At 43.0% G+C, this 26,029-nt stretch overlaps 1 protein-coding gene across 3 annotated transcripts in view; it reads right to left on the reverse strand.

The window, feature by feature from the left end:
* nacc2.L (NACC family member 2, BEN and BTB (POZ) domain containing L homeolog) overlaps nt 1–26,029 on the reverse strand; it is a 57,817-nt gene that overhangs the window by 26,980 nt on the left and 4,808 nt on the right. The window contains exon 1 of one of the 3 annotated variants that reach the window (XM_041572338.1): nt 205–307. The exons of 1 other annotated variant lie outside the window; for it this stretch is intronic. The gene's annotated coding sequence lies outside the window, so the exon portion shown is untranslated. Of the gene's footprint in view, nt 1–167; nt 308–26,029 lie in introns of those variants that run through there. One more of the 3 variants, XM_041572337.1, reaches the window with a different exon arrangement.

Below are 26,029 nucleotides of genomic sequence, written 5' to 3' on the forward strand. Positions count from 1 at the left end.
AAATACTATACAAAACTGCAGACACGACTTCCCATCTCAGGCAAAGCCAATCTAAAGGAACAAGCAGAGGATACAAAGCCATAGGCAGACAGCTAGCTTCACACATGCACTCCCCAACGTCGCCCAAATGAGTAGAAAGCCTTAGAGGATGCTGAAAAAGATCTTACAAGACAGCAGGCGCAGATCCTTTCCTCAGCTCATTACCTAGTATGGAGGAGCTGTCTGTGTGAGGGTTTTTTTTTTCTCTGCCTCCGTCTTGTGCAAGTTACTCTGTGAGTCAGCATTAACACACATGAGATCAGGAGCAGTGCCGAGCTTGATGCAATGGTGAGTGCAGGGGGTGGGGGGGGGTGCGTGTTGTTGGATTCCAGCCTTGTGCTGTAATTCAATTGCCTTTACTTTTCAATTACTGCATAGACTAGTGATAGCCACAGGCAGCAAGACAAGGCTTTTGCTGAGCTCATAAAGGCTCAAGTGCAGGAAGGGCTACGGGGACTACCATTTCCATAGACCATAACCTGCAGAATGAATTTAATGGTCCCGTCTACTCAGTTACTGGAGAAGTCTGAAGTTCACCCTCAGGATAATCTACCCATTTCCTAGACCACCTATGTATACTCCACCCATCCTACAGACTGCTTGACTGAAGAACTTTGCTGAAATGCATATTTATATCGGCTGAATATTGCGCATCTCTCCTTGCAGTTAAATGGAGTTGGTTCGGTTATAATACTGTATGGTAGGCTTGATCAGGCCATCATACTGCTTCCAGGGGCAGGTCACAAGCAAGGGCCCTCCGTGCTCATGTCTTCATTGTCCATACCCAATCTTCTACGGTCATGACCATCTAAAAATCTGCCCCTCTTTGATATCACCAGGGATTACAAATCTGGCACAAGTCTTTACAACCTCTATATATTGGGGCCCAGTTGAGCCCCAGAAGGGGTCGGTGTGAGACATTGCTCATCCATGGATTACTACTGTACATCCTATAAAGTCAGGCAGATATTCTTGTTCAGCAGTTTGTTGGCCCTTTTACCTGATAGCAAATGTAGTAAAGGTCTTGTTCTATTTGTTCATCAGTTGCTGAAGGATTAGGCTACTATGGTGACATTTGAACTAGACATGGGCCAAACGAACGGATACCATACATGTGAATTGCAACTTTGTTCTTTTCACCCTGAACTATTGGAACCACAGGACTTCCTCATGGCCCGATGCAGTTGTCCACATTGACAAATAACGTTTTCAAAAAGGACAGATTAATCTTTAGGGTGATTGCTCAAAAACCAACTCCCAACCTGGCAGCCCTGGCCATACAGTCAGGCAGTTTTATAGAAATCAGCTAAAGCTGCCCGACCCGATTCTGGACAGGTATAGGTAGGTGGCTTTCCATAACACCCTTGCTCTTGTTAGCAGCTGCATACAAACATTATGCTCCTCTTGATATAAATAGAAGCCTCTCTGGCTGAAAGAACACTTTGCACCCCTTTGCATTCCGTGGTCTTTACTGACAGGACACACAGACATAATCTGCAAATCATTTCCTTGCACCTGTTAACAAACAGCACAGGTAACTTAATATGTCTAACACTGTGCTGCAATACTCACACATGGATGTGCCATATGAATCCTTAGCTGAAGCTTTTCCACTAGCTGCACAACTATAATATGGCACCTCCCTCCTCCCATATGTATAAATACAAATATACAGGAATGTTCTGGGCACACAATAAGCTATACCCTCATACTGTACTGTCTAAGGGAATCAATATGGCACCTCCTCCCATATGTATAAATACAAATATACAGAGAAGGAATGTTCTGGGCACACAATAAGCTATACCCTCATACTGTACTGTCTAAGGGAATCAATATGGCACCTCCTCCTCCCATATGTATAAATACAAATATACAGAGAAGGAATGTTCTGGGCACACAATAAGCTATACCCTCATACTGTACTGTCTAAGGGAATCAATATGGCACCTCCTCCCATATGTATAAATACAAATATACAGAGAAGGAATGTTCTGGGCACACAATAAGCTATACCCTCATACTGTACTGTCAAAGGGAATCAATATGGGACTTCCTCCTCCCATATGTATAAATACAAATATACAGAGAAGGAATGTTCTGGGCACACAATAAGCTATACCCACATACTGTACTGTCTAAGGGAATCAATATGGCACCTCCTCCCATATGTATAAATACAAATATACAGAGAAGGAATGTTCTGGGCACACAATAAGCTATACCCTCATACTGTACTGTCTAAGGGAATCAATATGGCACCTCCTCCCATATGTATAAATACAAATATACAGAGAAGGAATGTTCTGGGCATACAATAAACTATACCCTCATACTGTACTGTCTAAGGGAATCAATATGGCACCTCCCTCCTCCCATATGTATAAATACAAATATACACAGAAGGAATGTTCTGGGCACACAATAAGCTATACCCTCATACTGTACTGTCTAAGGGAATCAATATGGCACTTCCTCCTCCCATATGTATAAATACAAATATACAGAGAAGGAATGTTCTGGGCACACAATAAGCTATACCTTCATACTGTACTGTCTAAGGGAATCAATATGGCACCTCCTCCTCCCATATGTATAAATACAAATATACAGAGAAGGAATGTTCTGGGCACACAATAAGCTATACCCTCATACTGTACTGTCTAAGGGAATCAATATGGCACCTCCTCCTCCCATATGTATAAATACAAATATACAGAGAAGGAATGTTCTGGGCACACAATAAGCTATACCCTCATACTGTACTGGAATACAATATGGCAGCTCCAATGTATAACTACAAAAATACAGAGAATGACTGTTCTGTTATGACAGAGCAAGTGTTTAAATAATAAAGACTGCAGCTTAATGTATCTTTTTATAGAGAAGCCATCAATCAGGTCCACTCTTAGCTGTCGATATCACATTAAGCAAAAATTTATTGAAGATAAACCACATTTACTAAGAGGATAGACTTTCCCCTTACATGTATCCCTGTCACTCGTCAGGGAAATAAAAATGTATATTTACAGGGAAGAAATGTTGACGTATCCCAACACTTCACCGTGGCAGCAACCAAATAGATATAGTGATTCCGAGACCTTTGTTATCCCAACGAACAAGGCCCCTAATATTATAATAAGCAAGAATGTCCTACTGTGGCTTTTCACTGGTGAACCTCAACTACTGGAGGCTCCATCATGTGTCAAAAATGATAAAGAATTTGAAAATTGACCAAAGTCTTACTTTTTGTGCACAAAGTTAATTGTATTAGAGCAAAGAAGAACTAAGTAGAGCACATGCAGTGATAATAACTCAGGAAAGGATCAATAATTGCGATTGCTACGAAGGGGAAGTTCCATGGTTAACTGACAAATCGACTCATGAGCTCCATCCTACTGAGCACGTCCCATACATATTTTGTGGCTTGTCCAAATTCAATTTTGTGAAATGATGTATCTTTGTTTTAGGGGAAATGTTTTTTTACTACTATATAAAGTTTCTGATTCAAATATAAAGTTAAACATAATTTTCTCTGCTTGAGAAACTGGACACAGGTGAGTTGACAGATGATTTCGGGGGGTGGAGTAATGATCTTTAGGGCGGGGTTGACATTTATGGGCTGGGCTATAACATCATGGGGCGGGGTAACTGAAATTAGATGACAGATAGACAATCCGTGGGCAATGGTGCAAATGGATATTCTTCTGTATACTGGCTTTCAGTCAGTAGACCGAAGGCCAAGCAAAGGCCAAACAACGAAAATGCCTGGTGGAACCCACAAATTTCCCATCAGAATCACTTCTCTGCAGGTAAAACCCCTGTATTCTGTCCTCGTGCCCTAAGCATCTGAAACTCTGAGAAATGCAAGTGCAGAGTGTGCTGGAAAAGGACAGGATTATTTAAGAATGTGGGAATATCGAAGTCTGGTATTTTAAAAATGTAGATTTCTTTTTTGGTTATTTTTTCGTTTGAGGGGATTATTTTATCCTCTGCTTTCGGAAGAGTTAATTCCTCTGAAACAAGTGTTGCCTTGGTGACGCTGCAAATATTTTCCATTACATTTTCAAAGGTTTTGACTATATTGCTGAGACGTTTACACAATGTTTCTGCTTTTTTGGGAACTTTCGCTGCGGTGTGACAGCTGAATTGAACCATTAGCCTTTTTAGCTTTATCTTGTTCAGATGTATCAGATGTATTTTTAGCACAGATTAGAGGGTAACCCAAAATCACAGAATCTAATTTTGTGTCTGTGCCATTGATTCTGCCCTGCAGAACATACAAAGGGTTAAAGTGGACATTAACTCAACTAGGAGAATAATAGTAACAAAATGACATTATACAATGACATCACATGTTAATTTTGTAACTAGGAAACAGCACACGTAAGGGCGAGGGTGGTGGTTGTTGCACTTACAGTACCCCAAAAGCCATTGGTAATGGCTTAATTCTACTGTAGCACAATCATTTTGAGGCAGGGTTGTTTTTTTAATATTTTTAATTTAAGCCCTGCCTTGAGGGCCCACTTACCTCATAACAAAAAAAATTGAAGCTAATTAGGAATACGATTCACAATATGTGTTCATCCCAAATCTCTCCCTAACTGACCTTTCACACAAATAGCCAGTTTGCTTGGATCTGGACAAAACTTTCAGGTCAGGCAAGCTGACTACGCTCTAAATGTTGAAACAGTCCTAGGGGTTGCCATCTAGCCAGTAATTCACCGATCTAGATAGTAAAATACCCCAGCCTTGACTGGGCCACCCCCAATCCCTACATCCAAGTGGCTTCTTCTCCCCTGCCCCATTATCTCTCCATCCAACTCAACAATCTAGCCAGTAAAATACCCCAGCCTTGACTTGGCCACGCCCAATCCCCATATCCAAGTGGCTTTTTCTCCCCTGCCCCATTATCTCCCCATCCAACTCAATGATCTAGCTAGTAAAATACCCCTGCCCTGACTGGGCCACCTCCAATTCCCACATCCACGTGGCTTCTTCTCCCCTGCCTCATTATCTCCCCATCCAACTCCATAGATGCCTGCTTAATTGCCCCTACTCCACTCCCTTTACTTACTATTTTGTCCATTTTCCCCACTGCCTATCCCTTTTACATTATCACCCTGCTCCTCATAGTTCCACCCCCTCCCCTATTGAAGTGTCAACCTAAAACAGATCCCACCCCCAAAGTGCAAGTGTAGACAAAACCACCAAACCAACTAAAAAAAGCTGCACTGATATAGTTTGACTGTTTAGCCACTTTCAATCTTACTGCCCTACCATTGGACATAATAGAGAAGAAGCAAACCATGTGGCTACAGAGGGGCCCGGGAGGGTACAGGGCCTTGTGGTATATACTGGTAACACAGGTCAACAGTTGGATGTTTTAGGGGGCCCTAAAATTAAGTTGCTGTGGGACCTACAACATCTAGTTACACACCGGCCTAACCATTTGGAAAAGTATGGCATCTTATGGGTCAGTACTAGCAGATTGTCTTATGATCCAGTTAGACTACAATTCAGGTGGGCATACTTGGGCCCTACTATGTGGCCACCTTTCTATCAGGATGAAGGGAAGAAATGTTCAAACCTGCCCAATCCCTGAGCCAACTGACACTAATATTACATGGTCAGTGGACCACCATACACGGACAATCAATATTATCTGTAAGGTACCTTTAGGTACCTGTCTGCCTGGACAGATGCCTTTTTGTCATGAGCTGGAAGAGGCAACTGCAGGGCCTCATGTTTCTGCTGAAATCCACTTGTTCAGGTCCATCAGCCCAGAGATCAGTGCTTTTTCGACTAATTCAGGCTCATATCCCATCATTCTTATTTTGAACCTTCTGTGGTGATGGGCACACACCAGAAAATTTTATATTTTAAATAAGCTCTGTAAAAGCAATTCTGTAGCTGTACAAACACAAGTGTTGTGCGAGTTTTACACCAGCGAGTGATTTTTACCATGGAATGTGCTGTTTCAGGACTCAGTAGGAAGGCGTGGGTAGGTTTCATGATCTGAAGGACGTATGACATTTCAGCCGGGCAGTTCATGACAATGAGTCATGTGCTTTCCCCACACATTCCCTCTGTTTGCCCTCGGAAGAGTGACTTTTGGCAGGAATGTTTCCGTGACCATCCTGCAAACAAAACAAAAAAAAAAGTGCCTTGTGCTTGTAAATGTCAGTGAATGTACCTGGAATGTATGGGCAGGACTTATCCGAAAACCCATTAAAGGGCTCACATGTGCATCATTGGGCCAGAAGCATGCTGCACAGACTCTCGCAGCAAAGTAGTCCCCTGTAGCATAACTGTGAGCGTCTACCTCTTCCCACACTGTTTTGGCAAGGTACAAGGTAAGGAGAAGACACTACAGTAACAGCCCATGGTTCCAAGAATATCTAGTGCAGTACTAAAGTGTTTACCCCCAAATCTTACCCTAACTGACCTCCAGGCTGGGCTTCGAAATTGGTTAGGGAACTAAAGACTTAAGGGACAATAAACAGAAGCCAACTCTTTGTGCACCATTGCTTTTAACGACAATGGTGAATGGATTTGCTTCCCAATATAGAACAAAAATAAAAAAAGACAACCCCCTGCCTGTGGCACACACTATATTTCTCTTCTCTGGAACACATTGTGCCACCCAGTGGGCATCATGCCAGCGTTGTTGTTTTTCTGGGATTATTTTCATGTTCCCAAAAATGACTGACCTTGAGGCCAGTGCAAGGCAATTCCTGGCTAAACCGGTAAACATTCCGATCCCCCACCAAAACGGCAGTTTTAAGCAATCCATGGTGGGTCACTTTGTAATATTTGTCACCAATGACTTAAACAAAGGAAAGCGACACCGAACACAAGCTGGAAGACAACTTTAAATAGGGTGCACCCTTAACACCCCACTTTTATTTTGGCCAAACTTTGACCCCGCAGCAGAAAGTTCCCATAAAACCACCAGCCACACACACAACCAAGGTTTCTCTTGTTCCCCTTTGCAGTTATTATGAATTTTCATTCAGAGAGAAGTGAAAGCAAACGTCTTTGTACACTGATGGCTGTGCCGTCGTTCACTTGTTCCCTGGCTGGGAGCCCGGCTCTATTTTTAATATCATTTACTAGAAAACTCCGCAAGTGAAGGGAAATAAGGAGAGAGTGTTGTAAGAATCCCTAGGGTTAGACTGAAGCTACTCTCTGTTTTACTTCTGCATTTAACCACATCACAGCTAACCCAACACCCAAGCTGTCTTGCAACAGAGGCCATGTTAGACTGCTGGGATAGAGCACCAGGCTGTAGCGTAGAAAGGCTTAGCAGGGGCAAAGACAATATAACTTTAACTGCACCTTTGCTTGTGTCCTACTCACAACACAAATGCAACGTTAAAGGGAGAAATAATCCTTAAGATAAAATAAAAATAATACTTTCTTATGCTTCAATATGGACAAAAATATCCAGACCCTCTAAAATACCATGTCTTCAGGTGGAGCTGAGTTCATAACTGTCTCCAGGAGCAACATCACCACAAGAACCTGTAGGCATTGTGGAGTTTTTCTGGGGGAGGCAAACAAACCTCTCACCATCTGGCAGTCTGATGGAAAAGTCTGGGTCTGGCAGATGCCAGGAGAACACCGTCTGCCTAAAATGCATAATTCCAATGATAGCATCTGGTGGAGATGGAAGAAATGGGCATGGGCTGGACCCCTGGTTAAACCTTAAGACTACAGGGTACATTGACATTCCTGACAATACTTTGCTTTCTATTTTGTGCAACAGTTTTCAGAAGGCTCTTTCCTGTTTCAGCACAATAATGCCCCCATGCATAGAGCCAGTTCCCTACAGAATGGGTTTGCTGAGTTGAGAAGAACCTGACTGCACAGAGCCCTCAACCCAACTGAACCAGTGTGGGATGAATTGGAACCCAGACCCTGATCCCCAACATCTTGGCCCAACCTCACTAATGCTGTTGTGGCTGAATGGAACCAGCTCCCAGCAACAATGTTCCAACATCTAGTTGGAAGCTTCCCAGAAGCGTAAGGGCAGTTATTGCAGCAGTAAGGGACAACTTCATATTAATCCTCTTAGTTTGGAAATAAGATGCTAGAAATTCAGGTGTGGGATACTTATTGACATACAATGCATTATGAAATAATTTCGTATTTAAGGCGTCCCCCTGTAGCTTCCATCAGAGTTGCTGGTCCAGTCACAAACTGGAAAATGCCATAAAAAATGGCAAAATGTTTGTTTGAATTTACCAGGCAATAACTGGTATGTAGGCACATTGTTGAGCCTGTTTAACTTGCCAACCCTTCAACATGTACAGTGTTTTCTACATCCTTTCAATGTATGTTGAATTTTTGGGGCATTGGCAAATAACACAAAAGCGAAATGGAGAGGGAAACACAAGCACAGTTGGTGGTTGCACAATAACAAGGACTGCAGAAATCATCGTTTTGCTTGCAGACAGGAACACAAAGCCGACATATTTCATTCTCTGCTGGGGCTGTGGTGAGTGCGCCAGGCTTATCCGGGGTCAGGGAAAGTGGCAGGGGTTAAACCAATGTTTCTAACAGCTCTCCAGATTCGGAAATGGAACATCTGAAGACCGGGGTGGCCTCCAGCTAATGGTCTCGCTGCCAGAAAAGCTCGCATTAACGAGCACAAGTGTGAACAGACAAAATCACAACATTCTCAGTGCACTCGCACATTCCCTTACTGTTTATTAAGTTCATTATACGAACACAAGCTGGTGGAACAGGGATATTTTTGGCTTCCAATGCTGACAAGACAGACCCCACTTACAAAAGGTGTGGGATATTGTAAAAAAGATAAAGAGCACTTAGGAATGCAAACCAGCATATTTCAATGACAAGAAAGCTAGGGGCTTTCCAGGAGATGCTCATGTATTGTCCACCACCCACCTTCTCAAAGCAAGGTGCGCCAAAGTCTGGAGCCCCAAGAGTCCTCACCAGCCCAAACAGCAGGGAAACCCGCAGCAACTCAGGAGCCAAAGGTCAGTTGCTAGTTTAGTATGATCAGTCAATCATACGCCCACTACCACTTTAGTCATTTTCCGGCCGGATTTGTGGGAAGGCCACCCAGCCACATACTAATTTTTTCGGGAGAAATGGGGACATGCAGCTCTTTAAATTCCCTGCGCACCTAATTCCCAGTGCTCCATCAGGAACCTGTGCGAGGAAGTTATTAGTCACAAGGACCCTCTGGCCAAATTAGAAATTTGGGCCTGGCCATTTCGAAGACCTCCATGCTGACATACACAATCTTACAGTCTGCATATCTCCTGCGATTTATACTGGGCTGTACAGAAGCCATAGGTCATAAGGGTAATTCCAGAAGCAATGTTAACACAGCAGATCCATGGGTCCGATTTAATAAACTCCAGACCCAGTGCTGCAGCTAAAATGAATGTATAAGTGATTACAACAAATAGTCAAGGGACCCGTCACTAAAGGCCATTTATATATCAAAACAACAGTCTGTTGTAAAGTTGTAATTAATTGTATATAAATATTAGTTTCTTACCTTCAGCACTGGACCTGATCCCATAAACTGCAGTTGTTGTATTAAACAATAATTTAACTACTGCTCATTTGGTAGAATTCGGGAGTTGTTAGAGACCTGCATATCGGCCTCCTAGACCCACTTTCCAACCTACAACCTGACCTTCTACCCATCACGATAAATTGAGGATGGAAGGATGGAAGGGAAGCAGAGAAGCCTATTTGTGCTCCAAAATCTGACCCACAACCAGCACATAACTACTCACTATCAATGGGTTCCAAAGCTACTGTTGGACTTTGTGCTTGTCATAAACTTATATAGAGATTTGTTTTTTGAGAGTGATATTATGAGCATACTCCACCCCAACAGTTCTACTTAAGTCCACCACTACAGTATATATATGTTTCTTTAAAGGCCATCTTCTCTTCCCCTCCATTTAAAAGCCAATTCAGGCATCTCTGCTTTCTTCTGATGTTAGCTAATTCGGAAAGGAGGAGGAGGGAAAGGTGAGAGATTCCCGGGAGCGAGAGAAAGGTATCTCAGAAGCTGGCGTCTGTAAGACAAGCCGACAGAGAACTGTTCTGCCAATTCCAATGTCCTTGTTCTTCACCGTGAGAGAGAGAGAAGCACAAAAAAAATGCTATGGATGCATTAGTGGATTTTTGCTGTATTGTGTATCCACTGCCAGCCCGGGGCTCTTATATTTAGAATGTGCTTCTAGATAAAATCATGGCATCACGTGTAATGAAAAATATTTCGCAGGAGGACAACGTAAATTATAATGATATATAATGCAACTCCATGCATTGCTTGACAGTCAAGATGTTGTCAAGGCAGTCTTTAATGGTTCTGGGACAGAATGAATTGTGTGTTACTTATATAAAGTATGACTGTCCAACCAACCCATCATCCTGTGGGCTGTTGATCTATTACAGTTTGCCGCATACCCAAACAGCCCTCAACAACAACCAACCAACCCATCGTCCTTTGGCTGTTGAACTATTACAGCTTTCAGCATACCCAAATAGCCTTCAACAACAACTAACCAACCCATCATCCTTTGGCTGTTGATCTATTACAGCTTTCAGCATATCCAAACAGCCCTCAACAATAATCAACCAATCCATCATCCTTTGGCTGTTTATGCATTTAGAACCCTTAGCACGCCCTAACAGCATCATGTGCAATACACCAAGATTAGTAAAACGACGAGGACAGACTGAACATACAGCTTTCCCCATAATTTAGACCTTTCATACATGGTGCATAACACCGGCTGTGAAAAGCATAGGGGAGTTTGTAGGGTTTGAGAAACAACATTCCCTGCTGGGAACCTAACCGTGAAGAATGCGGAATGATTACCAGTCATATCCTATAGTAACTACTTATTAACAGCTCCAATGCAATCGCTGTTACTAACAACTTTTGTATTGAAATTCTCAGACCACTGAGCTCACATAAATGAATTTTCCTAATTGCGGGACAAAAATATCGATTGATGCGCAGGTCGTAAAAGAATGGATGCTGTTTCACAAAGTTGCTCTTTACAAAGTTTTAGATGGAGAATGTGCCCAGACTGTTCTGATATCAATATGTCATTGTTATGCTGGCTGCAAAAAGGAATGATTTTCTGGCTATCTGGCTGGTGCAATATTGTACAGTTTAGTGTCACACGGATAACTGCACTGATCCAACTGTAGATACATGTTGTCCTGGTAGGCCAGTAATTCAATACACAAACAAGGGGGCAGCCCCAGCCTACTTTTTTTAAACCATACTGGGTCGGACTGGCCAACCCTGGTCTATACCCAAAGTTTGGTGTGTCGGGCATGGGGGGGGGGGCGAATGTCATTGACTTGGCAGGGGGTTGTGTGGCGGAATTTATTGATGCCAGCTCTTGAGATCAGATCATCTAATGGGCTCAAGGGACCCCAGTCCGACTCTAGAGCCATGGTCTAACTGATTATTCACTTGAGCTAAGGAGCACACTCCATATTTTGTCTTTAACAGATCCTCAAAAACTTCTTAAGACTTGCAGCCGCCTTACCTCTTGTAACCTAAACCACAGGCATCATGGGAGTTGTAATTTCCAGCATATGGTTGATCAACAAGCTACCCCTGCTGCCTGCAGAAGTCAGGCTGGTATCACTCTTCCGGGCTGGGTACAAGACACATCCAAAGTTCATGTGCTTGGGAGCTACGGTTAAAATTCTACTCTTGGATTCCGTGTTCTGCTCAAGAAGAGCCAATCAATGTTTATTGTCACGTAAGAGGTTCTCGGAAATCAGTTTGTGAAACCTTCCAGTAAAGGCATGCCAGTTCGTTTGCTACGCGCTTTGTGCAGCTCATTGGGGCGGAAAAAAGTCAGAGCGATTTCAGCCTTTGCTTGGTTACATGTGGCAGTATTAGATTAGCAAACAAGGATCGGTGTCCACAGGGCAAAATGTTGCACAGGGGGTGCTTTTCAAACCTTACAAAAATCAATGCGTCTGAGCAGGTGGGGGCACATGTTTTGAAAGATCATTGGCTTCTTTGCCTGACCCATGGAGCTATTAATCGCCTGAAATTCTGCATATGGCATTGCCATAAGGGTAAATGAACCTCTAACATCAGTGATCCCCAACCAGTAGCTTTGTGAGCAACTCGTTGGTCACCCTCCCGCTATCATGTTCCTCCCTGTAGCCTCAACAGCAGGGGCTCACTTTTACATTTGTGACTTGAAAGGAAGTTATGGAGGCATAAAGTTAGAAGTTTACTGCCAATCAGAGCCTCCAGCAGACTGGCAGACCACATGGAGCTACCAAACAACAATCACAGCCCTTATTTGCAACCACCAGAACCTTTTCTCATGCTTGTGTGGCTCTCCAACACTTTTTACCAAACCGGGGGCCAAGCCATCTGGGCGCCCTAGGCAACCTGCATGGCCACTTCAGCCCCTCGCTGGTGCATGCACGAATGTGCCGGAGACAAGTGTCAGTGGTGGAACAATGCTCCAGACCATGTATAGGTGAAAGAAGAGGTATGTGCTTGGCACCCCTACTTCATTGTGCCCTAGGCACGTGCCTCTTCTGCCTACCCCTTGTTCTGGCCCTGCTTTTTACAGATGAGTGTGACTTAGGTTGGTGAACTCTGATAGACATTGCTTCCATCTGGCCCTCCCAAGTGGTGGTCCAAGTCAAACAAATCTTAAGGTCTGGCCCTTGTGCCATCAATTGTGTCACATAGGGGACCCGTGTAGAAGCAACAGCTGACTGGATTCCCAACTGTGCCCACAAAACTCTCTATATCACATACCAAAACTCATACAGGGACTCTTAATGCAATGCACAAAGCAGCCATAGTGCATGATAATGTATTAAAATAAATTATAAAAAGATTGGCATTTGTGTCAAAAACATGCTCCGCGCCACGTTCATGACCGCCAGTTCCACTTTATGGATGATGAAGAGCCGTGCAATCCTGCGTCTGAGGTCCTGGCGCTTTAATGCATCAGATAAGAAAATTCTCTCTGCTTAGATCCGTGTCCTCAATGCACATTAAGTTACTTTCTATTAGATAGAAAGCAGCTACTATGCAAATCAGTCCCCAGAAGACTGTGCCGAAGAATCTATAATCAAGACCTGCGTATAAAGATAGCTCTGTTTACTCTGCAGCCGCATATTAAAAAAATCAGACTACATGCAGATGCATTTATACAAGCTGGCAGCTTACTTCAAAGTCAGGACCAATAACCACTTCAGCTTCCTCTATGCGCAATTTATATAACAGAAGCAAGACAATAGTGGCCTCTTTGTAGATGGGATAATGTACCCCTACTGTATACTATAAGGATATTAGAAGTCACTCGGTGACCATATAAAGGCACAAGGCTGCAGACTGAGTTATACAGGGAACTCTGAGTATCACTCATGTATTATAAGGGATAATGTACCCCCTACTGTAAATGATAAGGATATTAGAAGTCACTGAGGGGTTGTTCTGTGACCATATAAAGACACAAGGCTGCAGGCTGAGTTATACAGGGAACTCTGAGTATCACTCATGTATATAAGGGATCATGTACCCCCTTCTGTAAATGATAAGGATATTAGAAGTCACTGGTTGTTCTGTGACCATATAAAGACACAAGGCTGCAGGTTGAGTTATACAGGGAACTCTGAGTATCACTCATGTATTATAAGGGATAATGTACCCCCTACTGTAAATGATAAGGATATTAGAAGTCACTGATGGGTTGTTCTGTGACCATATAAAGGCACAAGGCTGCAGGCTGAGTTATACAGGGAACTCTGAGTATCACTCGTGTATTATAAGGAATAATGTACCCCCTACTGTAAATGATAAGGATATTAGAGGTCACTGAGGGGTTGTTCTGTGACCATATAAAGACACAAGGCTGCAGGCTGAGTTATACAGGGAACTCTGAGTATCACTCATGTATTATAAGGGATAATGTACCCCCTACTGTAAATGATAAGGATATTAGAAGTCACTGAGGGGTTCTGTGACCATATAAAGGCACAAGGCTGCAGGCTGAGTTATACAGGGAACTCTGAGTATCACTCATGTATTATAAGGGATAATGTACCCCCTACTGTAAATGATAAGGATATTAGAAGTCACTGAGGGGTTGTTCTGTGACCATATAAAGGCAGAAGGCTGCAGGCTGAGTTATACAGGGAACTCTGAGTATCACTCATGCATTATAAGGGATAATGTACCCCCTACTGTAAATGATAAGGATATTAGAAGTCACTGAGGGGTTGTTCTGTGACCATATAAAGACACAAGGCTGCAGGCTGAGTTATACAGGGAACTCTGAGTATCACTCATGTATTATAAGGAATAATGTACCCCCTACTGTAAATGATAAGGATATTAGAAGTCACTGAGGAGTTCCATGTTTGTATAAAAGTGCAAACCCCATAGGCTAAATTTTACATGTAAATTCAGTATCTCAAATTTCGACTGGGAGAACAGTATGGCACCTCCAACACAAATGTATTATTACAAATATACAGAAAAGGAATGTTCCATGTGCTCATTATGCTGTTCTCATACTGTAATGTCTGTTTAAAGGAAGATACAGCCTATCGTGGGATTGCATGTTCCCTTACAGAATAGAGAATACAGTTATATTTATGTAAGACTCCCTTTCACAGATTGTTACCCAGGGACACACAAATTCTGTACAAAGCAAACATTTCACCAAAGGACACAGACCCAAAGGAGAGTAGAAAAAAAGACTGAAGACAAACACAGATCCGGTGCCAAGGTGGTAGTTAAGGTCAAACACTTGATTACTTGCTGATATTTCACATTTTTAGTTCCCTTCCAGGGATTTTCTAAATGTTGCAATAACGGCTTTCTGAAAGAAGTTTATTAGCGCTAATGCGACAGATTTAGGGCCTGGCCTGGGGAGAGCCATTTTGCTACATAAACTGGATTTTAAGGGTTGGGGGAAAGAGGGTAAATCATCAAAAATGGGCAGTTGGGTTATTTAGGGCCGATAAATTACCACAAACAGACATCTTCTATGTATAAAGTATACTGGAATGTAAACAGGAATTGATATTACAGTGTAGGGACCTTTAAAGTGGCCCTAATTAGACCTGACCCACACAGGATCCAATTGGACACTCTAGAAATGTCCATAGACATGCACAGAACTGCAGACCATGATCAGGAGCCACAGAGATTCTTGTTGGAACGTTATCTTTGGAACCCTCATCCCGTCACGGAGCAGTATTGCTTTTTGCCTCTTTTATACAATGTCCCACACAAAGTGGGAAAAGTTTTTTAGCAAATCACTCAGGACAAGTAGATATATAGCAATACAACTGTCCCTTTACAGAGCAATCGTTTTTGGCTGCTGGGATCAGTGACCCCCATTTAGAGTTGCAATAAGAAGGCAAAAAATAAAATAAAAAAACCTATAAAAATAATAAATGAAGATCAATAGAAAAGTTGGTTTCGATTAAGGGATACATGAAATGTGATGCTATAGATGCCGTAGCACATGATTAGATGAGACAGACATATTCTACCTCTACAGTTGCATGCCACATTATATACATAAAATATGATTCAACAGATGCAGTTGCAGGTCCAATAGTTGCCTAGAACAAGCTATACAATCCAACAGGTCCCATGGTTACCTAGAACAAGCTATACAATCCAACAGGTCCCATGGTTACCTAGAACAAGCTATACAATACAAGAGGTCACATAGTTACCTAGAACAAGCTATACAATCCAACAGGTCACATAGTTACCTAGAACAATAAATACAAACCAACAGATGCAAGTCACGTGGTTACCTAGAACAAGCAATACAAACCAACAGACACAGGTCACATGTTTACCTAGAACAAGCTATACAAACCAACAGACACAGGTCACATGGTTACCCAGAACAAGCTATACAAACCAACAGACACAGGTCACATGGTTACCTAGAACAAGCTATACAAACCAACAGACGCAGATCACATGGTTGCCTAGAACAAGCTATACAATCCAACAGGTCACATGGTTACCTAGAGAAACCTATACAATCCAACAGATGCAGGTCCCATGGTTACCTAGAACAAGCTATACAATACAACAGGTCACATAGTTACCTAGAACAAGCTATACAATCCAACGGGTCACATAGTTACCTAGAACAAGATATACAAACCAACAGATGCAAGTCACATGGTTACCTAGAACAATCTATACAAACCAACAGACGCAGGTCACATGGTTGCCTAGAACACGCTATACAATACAACAGGTCACATAGTTACCTAGAACTAGCTATACAATCCAACAGGTCACAGGGTTACCTACAAAAACCTATACAATCCAACAGGTCACATGGTTACCTAGAACAACCTATACAATCCAACAGGTCACATGGTTAACTAGAGAAACCTATACAATCCAACAGATGCAGGTGTCATGGTTACCTAGAACGATCAATACAATCCAACAGGTCACATGGTTACCTAGAAAAACCTATACAATCCAACAAATGCAGGTCCCATGGTTACCTAGAACAAGCTATACAATACAACAGGTCGCATAGTTACCTAGAACAAGCTATACAATACAACAGGTCACATAGTTACCTAGAACAAGCTATAAAAACCAACAGATGCAAGTCACATGGTTTCCTAGAACTATAGCTATACAATACAACAGGTCACATGGTTACCTAGAACAACCTATACAATCTAACAGGTCACATGGTTAACTAGAGAAACCTATACAGTTCAACAGATGCAGGTGTCATGGTTACCTTGAACAAGCAATACAATCCAACAGGTCACATAGTTACCTAGAACAAGATATACAAACAACAGATGCAAGTCACATGGTTACCTAGAACAAGCTATACAAACCAACAGACACATGTCACATGGTTGCCTAAAACAAGCTATACAATACAACAGGTCACATAGTTACCTAGAACTAGCTATACAATCCAACAGGTCACATGGTTACCTAGAACAACCTATACAATCCAACAGGTCACATGGTTACCTAGAGAAACCTATACAATTCAACAGATGCAGGTGTCATGGTTACCTAGAACAAGCAATACAATCCAACAGGTCACATAGTTACCTAGAACAAGATACACAAACAACAGATGCAAGTCACATGGTTACCTAGAACAAGCTATACAAACCAACAGACACAGGTCACATGGTTACCTAGAACAAGCTATACAAACCAACAGACGCAGGTCACATAGTTGCCTAGAACAAGCTATACAATCCAACAGGTCACATGGTTACCTAGAGAAACCTATACAATCCAACAAATGCAGGTCCCATGGTTACCTAGAACAAGCTATACAATACAACAGGTCACATAGTTACCTAGAACAAGCTATACAAACCAACAGATGCAAGTCACATGGTTACCTAGAACTATAGCTATACAATACAACAGGTCACATAGTTACCTAGAACAAGCTATACAACCCAACAGATGCAGTTGCAGACCAGATAATTAAGTGAAACCTGAAACATGATGCAGACAACACAGCCACAAAGAAGGAAGAGGCTTTCATCAACAAGATAGAGATTCAGTCGCATTTCATTAGCTAATTTTATTGTCACTTATGGCAAACTTTATGACTTGAGCTTTAGATCTGACTTTATTCATCTTGTCAGATTTGGCGGATGCTGAGGTGTGAATTTTTATGGTCCCTAATTCTTCCTCTCCCCCACCCAGGTGCAGAAGCTACAGGAATGCAAGTCTCATCGATCCTGTCCTTTCCCATTTAAAAGAGTTTGATTGGCAGCAAGCAAAACAAGGTAAAAGTCTTTATTGGTACAAGAAAGCAAGTTATTTTGTCTCAATTCACAGCTACGAGTTTCCCACTGTATGTCGGAGCCAGCGTAAAAATAAATATTTAAGGCTGCGGCAATAACGATGATTTAAAGGGGCATAAAAGGACACTAATGGTTACAAACAACATATTAGGAGTGATTCTTGACCTAACCCAACACTTTAATCACTGCCTGCGCATCGCATTTCATGCTGATTTGGGAAAATACAGGAAATTTGCTAACGGCGAATGTGGGAATTTCTCAGCGGCGTGAAGGGAAATTATATAGTATACAATTTATAATTATTGTTTATGTTTTCCTTTCAAAATAACACACAGGAGTCATAATTCTGTCCAAAGAAGGGAACATCTTTATGGCCAGTAGCACTGCTGCTCCAGCACTCACTGGGGAATGGATCAGGCAGTATGGCAGCATCAACGCATTGCTATAAATACACATATACAGAGAAGGAATGTTCTGGGCACACAATAAGCTATACCCTCATACTGTACTGTCTAAGGGAATCAATATGGCACCTCCTCCTCCATATGTATAAATACATTTAATATATCAGAGAGGGGATGTATCGGGCACAATCAAAAGCTATAACCTCATATGATGTAGCGTGTCGTAAGGGAATCAATATGGGTCACCCCTTCCCATATGTATATGAATACGATAGTACAGGAGAGGAATGTTTTTCTGGGCACGACAATAAGCTATACCCTCATACTGTACTGTCTAGGGATCAAATTAGTGTCCACCTCTCCCCCATGATAGTATAAATAGCAATATACAGATGAAGATGTTCTGGGCACACAACATAAGCTTACTCTCATACTGGTAGCTTGTCTAAGGGAATCAAATGATGGCACCTCCTCCCATATGTATATAATACAAATATATTATACAGAGAAGGGATGTTCTGGGCACACAATAAGCTATACCCCTCATATTGTACTGTCTAAGGGAATCAATATGGCACCTCCTTCCCATATGTATAAATACAAATATACAGAGAAGGAATGTTCTGGGCACACAATAAGCTATACCCTCATACTGTACTGTCTAAGGGAATCAATATGTCACCTCCTCCTCCCATATGTATAAATACAAATATACAGAGAAGGAATGTTCTGGGCACACAATAAGCTATACCCTCATACTGTACTGTCTAAGGGAATCAATATGGCACCTCCTCCCATATGTATAAATACAAATATACAGAGAAGGAATGTTCTGGGCACATAATAAGCTATACACTCATAGTGTACTATCTAAGGGAATCAATATGGCACCTCCTCCTCCCATATGTATAAATACAAATATACAGAGAAGGAATGTTCTGGGCACACAATAAGCTATACCCTCATACTGAACTGTCTAAGGGAATCAATATGGCACCTCCCTCCCATATGTATAAATACAAATATACAGAGAAGGAATGTTATGGGCACACAATAAGCTATACTAAGGGGTGATTGTATTTAAACAGAATTCCCCTTGCACCTAGGGGCCCCCCACTCAGTCAGTGATTGGCAGAGCAAGTGTTACGGGGTATAAGTGCTCCTTTAATCATTCTCCCCGTATCATACTAAGTGGCATTAGCAATCTAACATTATCCTGGTGCCATTGCAGACCAAAGACTAATGGCAGCATCCCGGTGACTTCTGAAAACACCCCAGGGCAAAAATGGAATTTTAAAAAGGCATAAAGAGCATTCAATCAGAATATAATTTTACATTTGCAGGAAAAGAGAGGGAAATATTTTAGCGGTGATGGGTCAGGCTGACTTTAATGTACAGATTAGCACCGCTCTTCCCTCAGCTCCTCTCACCCATCTGACAAGGTTAAAAAGCAAATGTACTCGGGTGTTTCAGTACAAGGATCTGCTTCTAGCGCAGGGTCTCATTGCAGCTATATATACGGGAGGGGGCAACAGGGCAAATACAGGCAGAAATGTACTTCTATGCAAAGGAGCCTTTCACTTAATATTCTCATATTGATGTTTTTTTTTCCAATATTTCCAGAAAAATATTTTGCTTTCGTCTAGAAAAAAAATATTTCTAAATATTTCTCTTTGAATATAAAATATATTACATAAAAAACAATCTTTTCTGAAAAATAATCAGAACGAGAGATTTTCCCTTTAAAAACCATTTTAACCTATTTAACCCATTTTAGATCACTGACCCATAAATATCTGCAGAGGGGAACAAGGAGACACTACTGCCTCCTTAATGCATAAAGACCGCTGAGCACAATACAGCCTTTTGGCCTGTGTCTTAGTATACGAAATTGTGGTTCCTCCAGCCCCTGCCCTCAGAAACCGGGAGTTTTAGGTAACAAGTCAAGTAGAATGGATTCCCTGGTGTTTTTGAGAAACAATCTTTCAACTGACAAGGTTCAACTTGTCCAACTTGGGATGCTCTTCTTCTGGCTTTGAACATAGCCTGTTGGCCGGTGTCCCAGTATACAAAATCGTGGTTCCTTTAGCCCCCACCCTCGGGAACAGGGAGTTTTAGGTACCAAGTCAAGTAGAATGGATTCCCTGGTGTTTGTGAGAAACAATCTTTCAACTGACAAGGTTCAACTTGTCCAACTTGGGATGCTCTTTTTCTGGCTTTGAACATAGCCTGTTGGCCTGTGTCCCAGTATACAAAATCGTGGTTCCTTTAGCCCCCACCCTCGGGAACAGGGAGTTTTAGGTACCAAGTCAAGTAGAATGGATTCCCTGGTGTTTTTGAGAAACAATCTTTCAACTGACAAGGTTCAACTTGTCCAACTTGGGATGTTTTTCTTCTGGCTTTGAACATAGCCTGTTGGCCTGTGTCCCAATATACAAAATTGTGGTTCCTTTAGCCCCCACCCTCGTGAACAGGGAGTTTTAGGTACCAAGTCAAGTAGAATGGATTCCCTGGTGTTTTTGAGAAACAATCTTCCAACTGGCAAGGTTCAACTTGTCCAAACTGGGATGCTCTTCTGGCTTTGAACATAGCCTGCCCTTGAACCCAACAGCATCCCTGTCCTGCCCCCTTAACAACCCTCCTGAGACATGGGATGGATTTGGTCGGGCAAGATTGATGTCATATGTATGAGAGGAGGAGAAGACCAGTGGGTGCACAGACTACCCACAGGAGGACATAGAGAGAAGCCCTAAACACATACTCCATCTGGGTAGAAACTATCTGGGGCATTTTTGGCAGCATTTTCCAGTCTATCCTGACTTCTCTCAAAAGTCTAAGGAACAGGTCTCAGGAAGCTTACTCCACCAACTCCAGCCATGCTAGATACCAAGAGGGTGGACTCCATATTGGGGTAGGTACAACTTGAGCAACTGCCATCACAGGCCAGCAATGCTCTATCAAGGTATAGGATTCCTCAATGTGTTTAATGGAGAAGGGAGAGGAGCAGAAGCCTGAGTGCGGCACATTATACTTGTACTTTATGTGCCAAGGCCCTGGCACATACAGGCCCGTTTGTATTGTTCGTGAGTAATTTATAGTTTTGGGAAATGCATTGAGGGTAATAATTTGGGAACACAGGTTTATGTGTATTACAGCCTGACCTCCCCCACAAGCCCATTACATGTTATCACCAGCTTTTCCTCATGCTCTGGGCTAAAGACTAAAACTGGCCATAGATGTAAAGATTATTAAAAGATCCGATTGTCATCGTGAGACCACGATTATCTCGAAACGATCGCACGAATTGTCCATCAACTAAAAAGACCAATTTGCCAGGAAAACAAAGGGGAGCTGCCTGCTTGGTCCTGCAAACATAGATAGATTGCACTGGGACCGATAAACATTTTTTAACCTGGCCGATCAGATGTCGGCCGAAAAATCGTAATTTCGAAGTATTGGTCGGACTTCAGTAAAATCGGTCGTTCGGCAACAAAAATCTTTGCGTCTATGGGGAGCTAACAGTATAACAAGAGCTAGGGGTCTACAGGCTGTAGTGCCACTCTGCAGGTCTCACCCTTACCCCAAGAGCTTACATTTGCACAATGGATTTACCCCATTGGTCACTTCAGTTGTACATGTAGCCACCAAAAGTACCTAAAGCCAATTCTAGATAGGGTTGCCACCTTTTCTGGAAAAAAATACTGGTCTTCCTATATATTTGTGTTTTTTCCCTATTAATAACATTGGGATGAACCATCATTTTTACCTGCCAGGCCAGTAAAATACCGGCCAGGTGGCAACCCTAATCCTATACCTCCTGCAAAAGGCCCCCTGTTCCATCCCCAACCACATTCATGTTTGCAGGAAACAGGCATTGTGGGGGGGGCATGATGACTCCAATTTTCAGCAGCCTCCAGTGACTATAATTGATTCTGTTTACTTTTCCATCATATACCATCCAGATTCCTATTATTAACCTGCATATTCCACACAGATTATACATCATTTCCATCAGTCCCTGTCCCAGTGGAGTTTACAATCTAAGGGCCCTATCACATTCTCATGAGTCCCTGTCCCAGTGAGCTTACAATCTAAAGGTGGCCATACACGGCCGAGAAAAGCTGCCGACAGACTGAGTCGGCAGCTTATTGGCCCGTGTATGGGGGCCCCCGACGGGCTTCCCCGAAAGTCGGCCAGATCTCGATCAGATGGGACTAAAAATCCCGTCGGATCGCGACCGCATCTGTTCGTTGATGCGGTCCCGCGATCCGACCGCCCGTTTGCGTTCGTTAGGATCCGATCGTTGGGCCCTAGGGCCCACGATTGGATCAGACCGATATTGCCCACCTCAAGGTGGGCATATCGGAGGGAGATCTGCTCGTTTGGCGACATCGCCAAACGAGCGGATCTCTCCATGTATGGCCACCTTAAGGCCCCTATCACATTCCAATCAGTCCCTGCCCCAGTGAGCTTACAGTCTAAGGTCCCTATCATATTCCCATCAGTCCCTGCCCCAGTAAGATTACAATCTAAGGTCCCTATCCCATTCCCATCTGTCCCTGTTCCAGTGAGCTTACAATCTAAGGGCCCTATCACATTCCCACAATTCCCTGTCCCAGTGGACCTTACAATTCAAGATCCCTATCCCATTCCCACCCGTCACTGTTCCAGTGAGCTTACGATCTAAGGGCCCTATCACATTCCCACGATTCCCCGTCCCAGTGGATCTTACAATCTAAGGGCCCTATCCCATTCCCATACATCCCTGTTCCAGTGAGCTTACAATCTAAGGGCCCTTTCACATTCCCATCAGCCCCTGTCCCAGTGAGTTTACAATCTAAGGTCTCTATCACATTCCCATCAGTCCCTGCTCCAGTGGAGCTTACAATCTAAGACCCCTATCACATTCCCATCAGTCCCTGCCCCAGCGGAGTTTACAATCTATGGTCCCTATCACATTCCCATCAGTCTCTGCACCAGTGATTTTACAATCTAAGGTCCCTATCACAGTTATGCTGGGGCCAGTTAATCTGCCTGTATGATTGGGGTGTGGTAGGAAACTGGGGTATCTGGAATACACATATTCAGTTGGGAATCAATAGGGTTAGACTAAAATGTTGCTTATCAGCCACTGCCAAGGGGCATTGAAGGTGGGGAGAAGAAAAATCCATTAGAAAAAGAAATCCCTTACTTCTGCCCATAAATAAATCAAGGCTTTGTGCCTGCTGGCGAGACACGGGGAAGAAGGTGTCCTGGACACCAGAAACCACACATTAATCATATTTCTGCAGTCTGAGAAAAAAAAGAAAAAACATGCGAATTTAATTACAAAACTTATATGTACAAAACATCGATGGTAATGCAATAAGGGAACCTAGTCGATAGCATGGGGCCACAGGAAAGGCCAGCACTCGCCCACCGCTGAACATTTTTATCTGAGATTACATTACCGTTAATGCATTGCACACACAAACTTTCTCATTGCATTGATTTCCTTTGTACGACTTAAAGGCAAAGTAATGCCAAAACTACTGCCACTTTGTCTGTATCACAAGTAAGGCATTTATAGATATTATCACACCTTGTTTTCCCTTCCTATAAAACAGCTGCTTAAAGTATGGCCCAAGGGTCCGAGCACATACATACACTGTCAAAAGCATTCGTTTGGCCAGGAAAATCTCTATACACGTCTCATCAATTTGGTACTGAAAGCTACATACAGCAAGAATATATGTGAGACACGCGGCAGACCAGGCTTTCATCTCAGAGGTTTGGCTTCCACTTTAAAGCCATTTCGGAAGTTGCCTTCATTTAATGCATGATTTGTTCATTTTGTAGAAAGTTGCGTTATTCAGCCAGCGAAACACACTGCCAAGAGATTGGGATGTCGAATCCTCTGTGCAGAACAGTTGTGGTGGGACACGAGGGACGGGGGCTTTTTCAGTCTCATCTGCAATGTAACTATAGTGGTACATCCATTTGATCTATTAGCTACCCTGAGGGTTCGCAGGGAACACATCCTAAAAACAAGACTGCCACCCAATTATAACTTCATAGGTTCCTTGGTTTGTGAAGACATTGGCCTATCCCAATTGTCATCTTCTTACCTTCAACCATCCATCCTTGGTCTGGGAGTTAGACTTCCAAGTCCTTATTTCCACCAGGCCTGTCTGGCCACATCTACTAAAGACATGTCAACTCAAGCATATTTTTTGAGGGTCATCCTGATTTATGTCCCTTTACCCAGTCACCTGCAAGAACAGGTCCATCGCTCCATGCCAGTAGATTGCACCCAAATCCTAACTTTCCCGCTTCTTCGAAACCAGTGTTGGACTGGGGGGGCCCACGAGCCTGCAGCCTCAGGGGCACCCCACACCATCCCCCGGGGGCCCCAGCCTTTCCCCCCCTAGCGCTGTGTCACCATACAACCACGGGGAGAAGGGAAAGCACTTGCTAGGTTTTGGAAACCAATTGATCATGGCCTCATATCTATGGTACCATCACCCCAGCTCACCTCAGCAGCTATGAGAGAGGCAGTACATGGATTATTGCAGTGTACGGCTGAGCCGGCTGAAATGCTGCATACATTAAATATCCAACATCAAGAACACCTAATAGAATATAAACAGGAGAAAAGGACAAGCAAGGTCAGGCTAGAATTCCGGCTGCCCGGCGGCAATAACCCAACTCCAAGCCAAAGCTTTATACAGGGGATCCTGCAGCCTCCAACACAGACACATGTACCAATACATCAACACTCAACACATCACCAAATACACAACCCATTCCAACCCCTCATTTTCACCATTATCTGCCAGTGTACACTCTATAATATTTACAGTATTTCTCCAAAGCTTGACTTCATGGGTTTAGATTTAGTTCTGCAATTACAATTAGTGAGAATCCTGCAAAAACAACACTGGGGTTGAACGAAATAACTGTTACCCCAATGTTTCTATATATCTGTAACCTTGTTATGAGCTAAGGGGGCCCAGTCTGAAGGTCAGTTAGGGGGAGATTTGGGGTGAGTGCTTATTTGTACCCTGGGTACCCCTGGAACTATAGCAGGGTGACACCCCAATGTTTCTATATATCTGTAACCTTGTTATGAGCTAAGGGGGCCCAGTCTGAAGGTCAGTTGGGAGATTTGGGGTGAGTTATTATTTGTACCCTGGGTACCCCTGGAACTATAGCAGGGTGACACCCCAATGTTTCTATATATCTGTAACCTTGTTTTGAGCTAAGGGGGCCCAGTCTGAAGGTCAGTTAGGGGGAGATTTGGGGTGAGTGCTTATTTGTACCCTGGGTACCCCTGGAACTATAGCAGGGTGACACCCCAATGTTTCTATATATCTGTAACCTTGTTATGAGCTAAGGGGGCCCAGTCTGAAGGTCAGTTGGGAGATTTGGGGTGAGTTATTATTTGTACCCTGGGTACCCCTGGAACTATAGCAGGGTGACACCCCAATGTTTCTATATATCTGTAACCTTGTTATGAGCTAAGGGGGCCCAGTCTGAAGTTCAGTTAGGGGGAGATTTGGGGTGAGTGGTTATTTGTACCCTGGGTACCCCTGGAACTATAGCAGGGTGACACCCCAATGTTTCTATATATCTGTAACCTTGTTATGAGCTAAGGGGCCCAGTCTGAAGGTCAGTTAGGGGGAGATTTGGGGTGAGTGCTTAATTGTACCCTGGGTACCCCTGGAACTATAGCAGGGTGACACCCCAATGTTTCTATA

The sequence above is a fragment of the Xenopus laevis genome, chromosome 8L (genome assembly GCF_017654675.1).
Source record: "Xenopus laevis strain J_2021 chromosome 8L, Xenopus_laevis_v10.1, whole genome shotgun sequence".
Lineage (NCBI taxonomy): Eukaryota > Metazoa > Chordata > Amphibia > Anura > Pipidae > Xenopus > Xenopus laevis.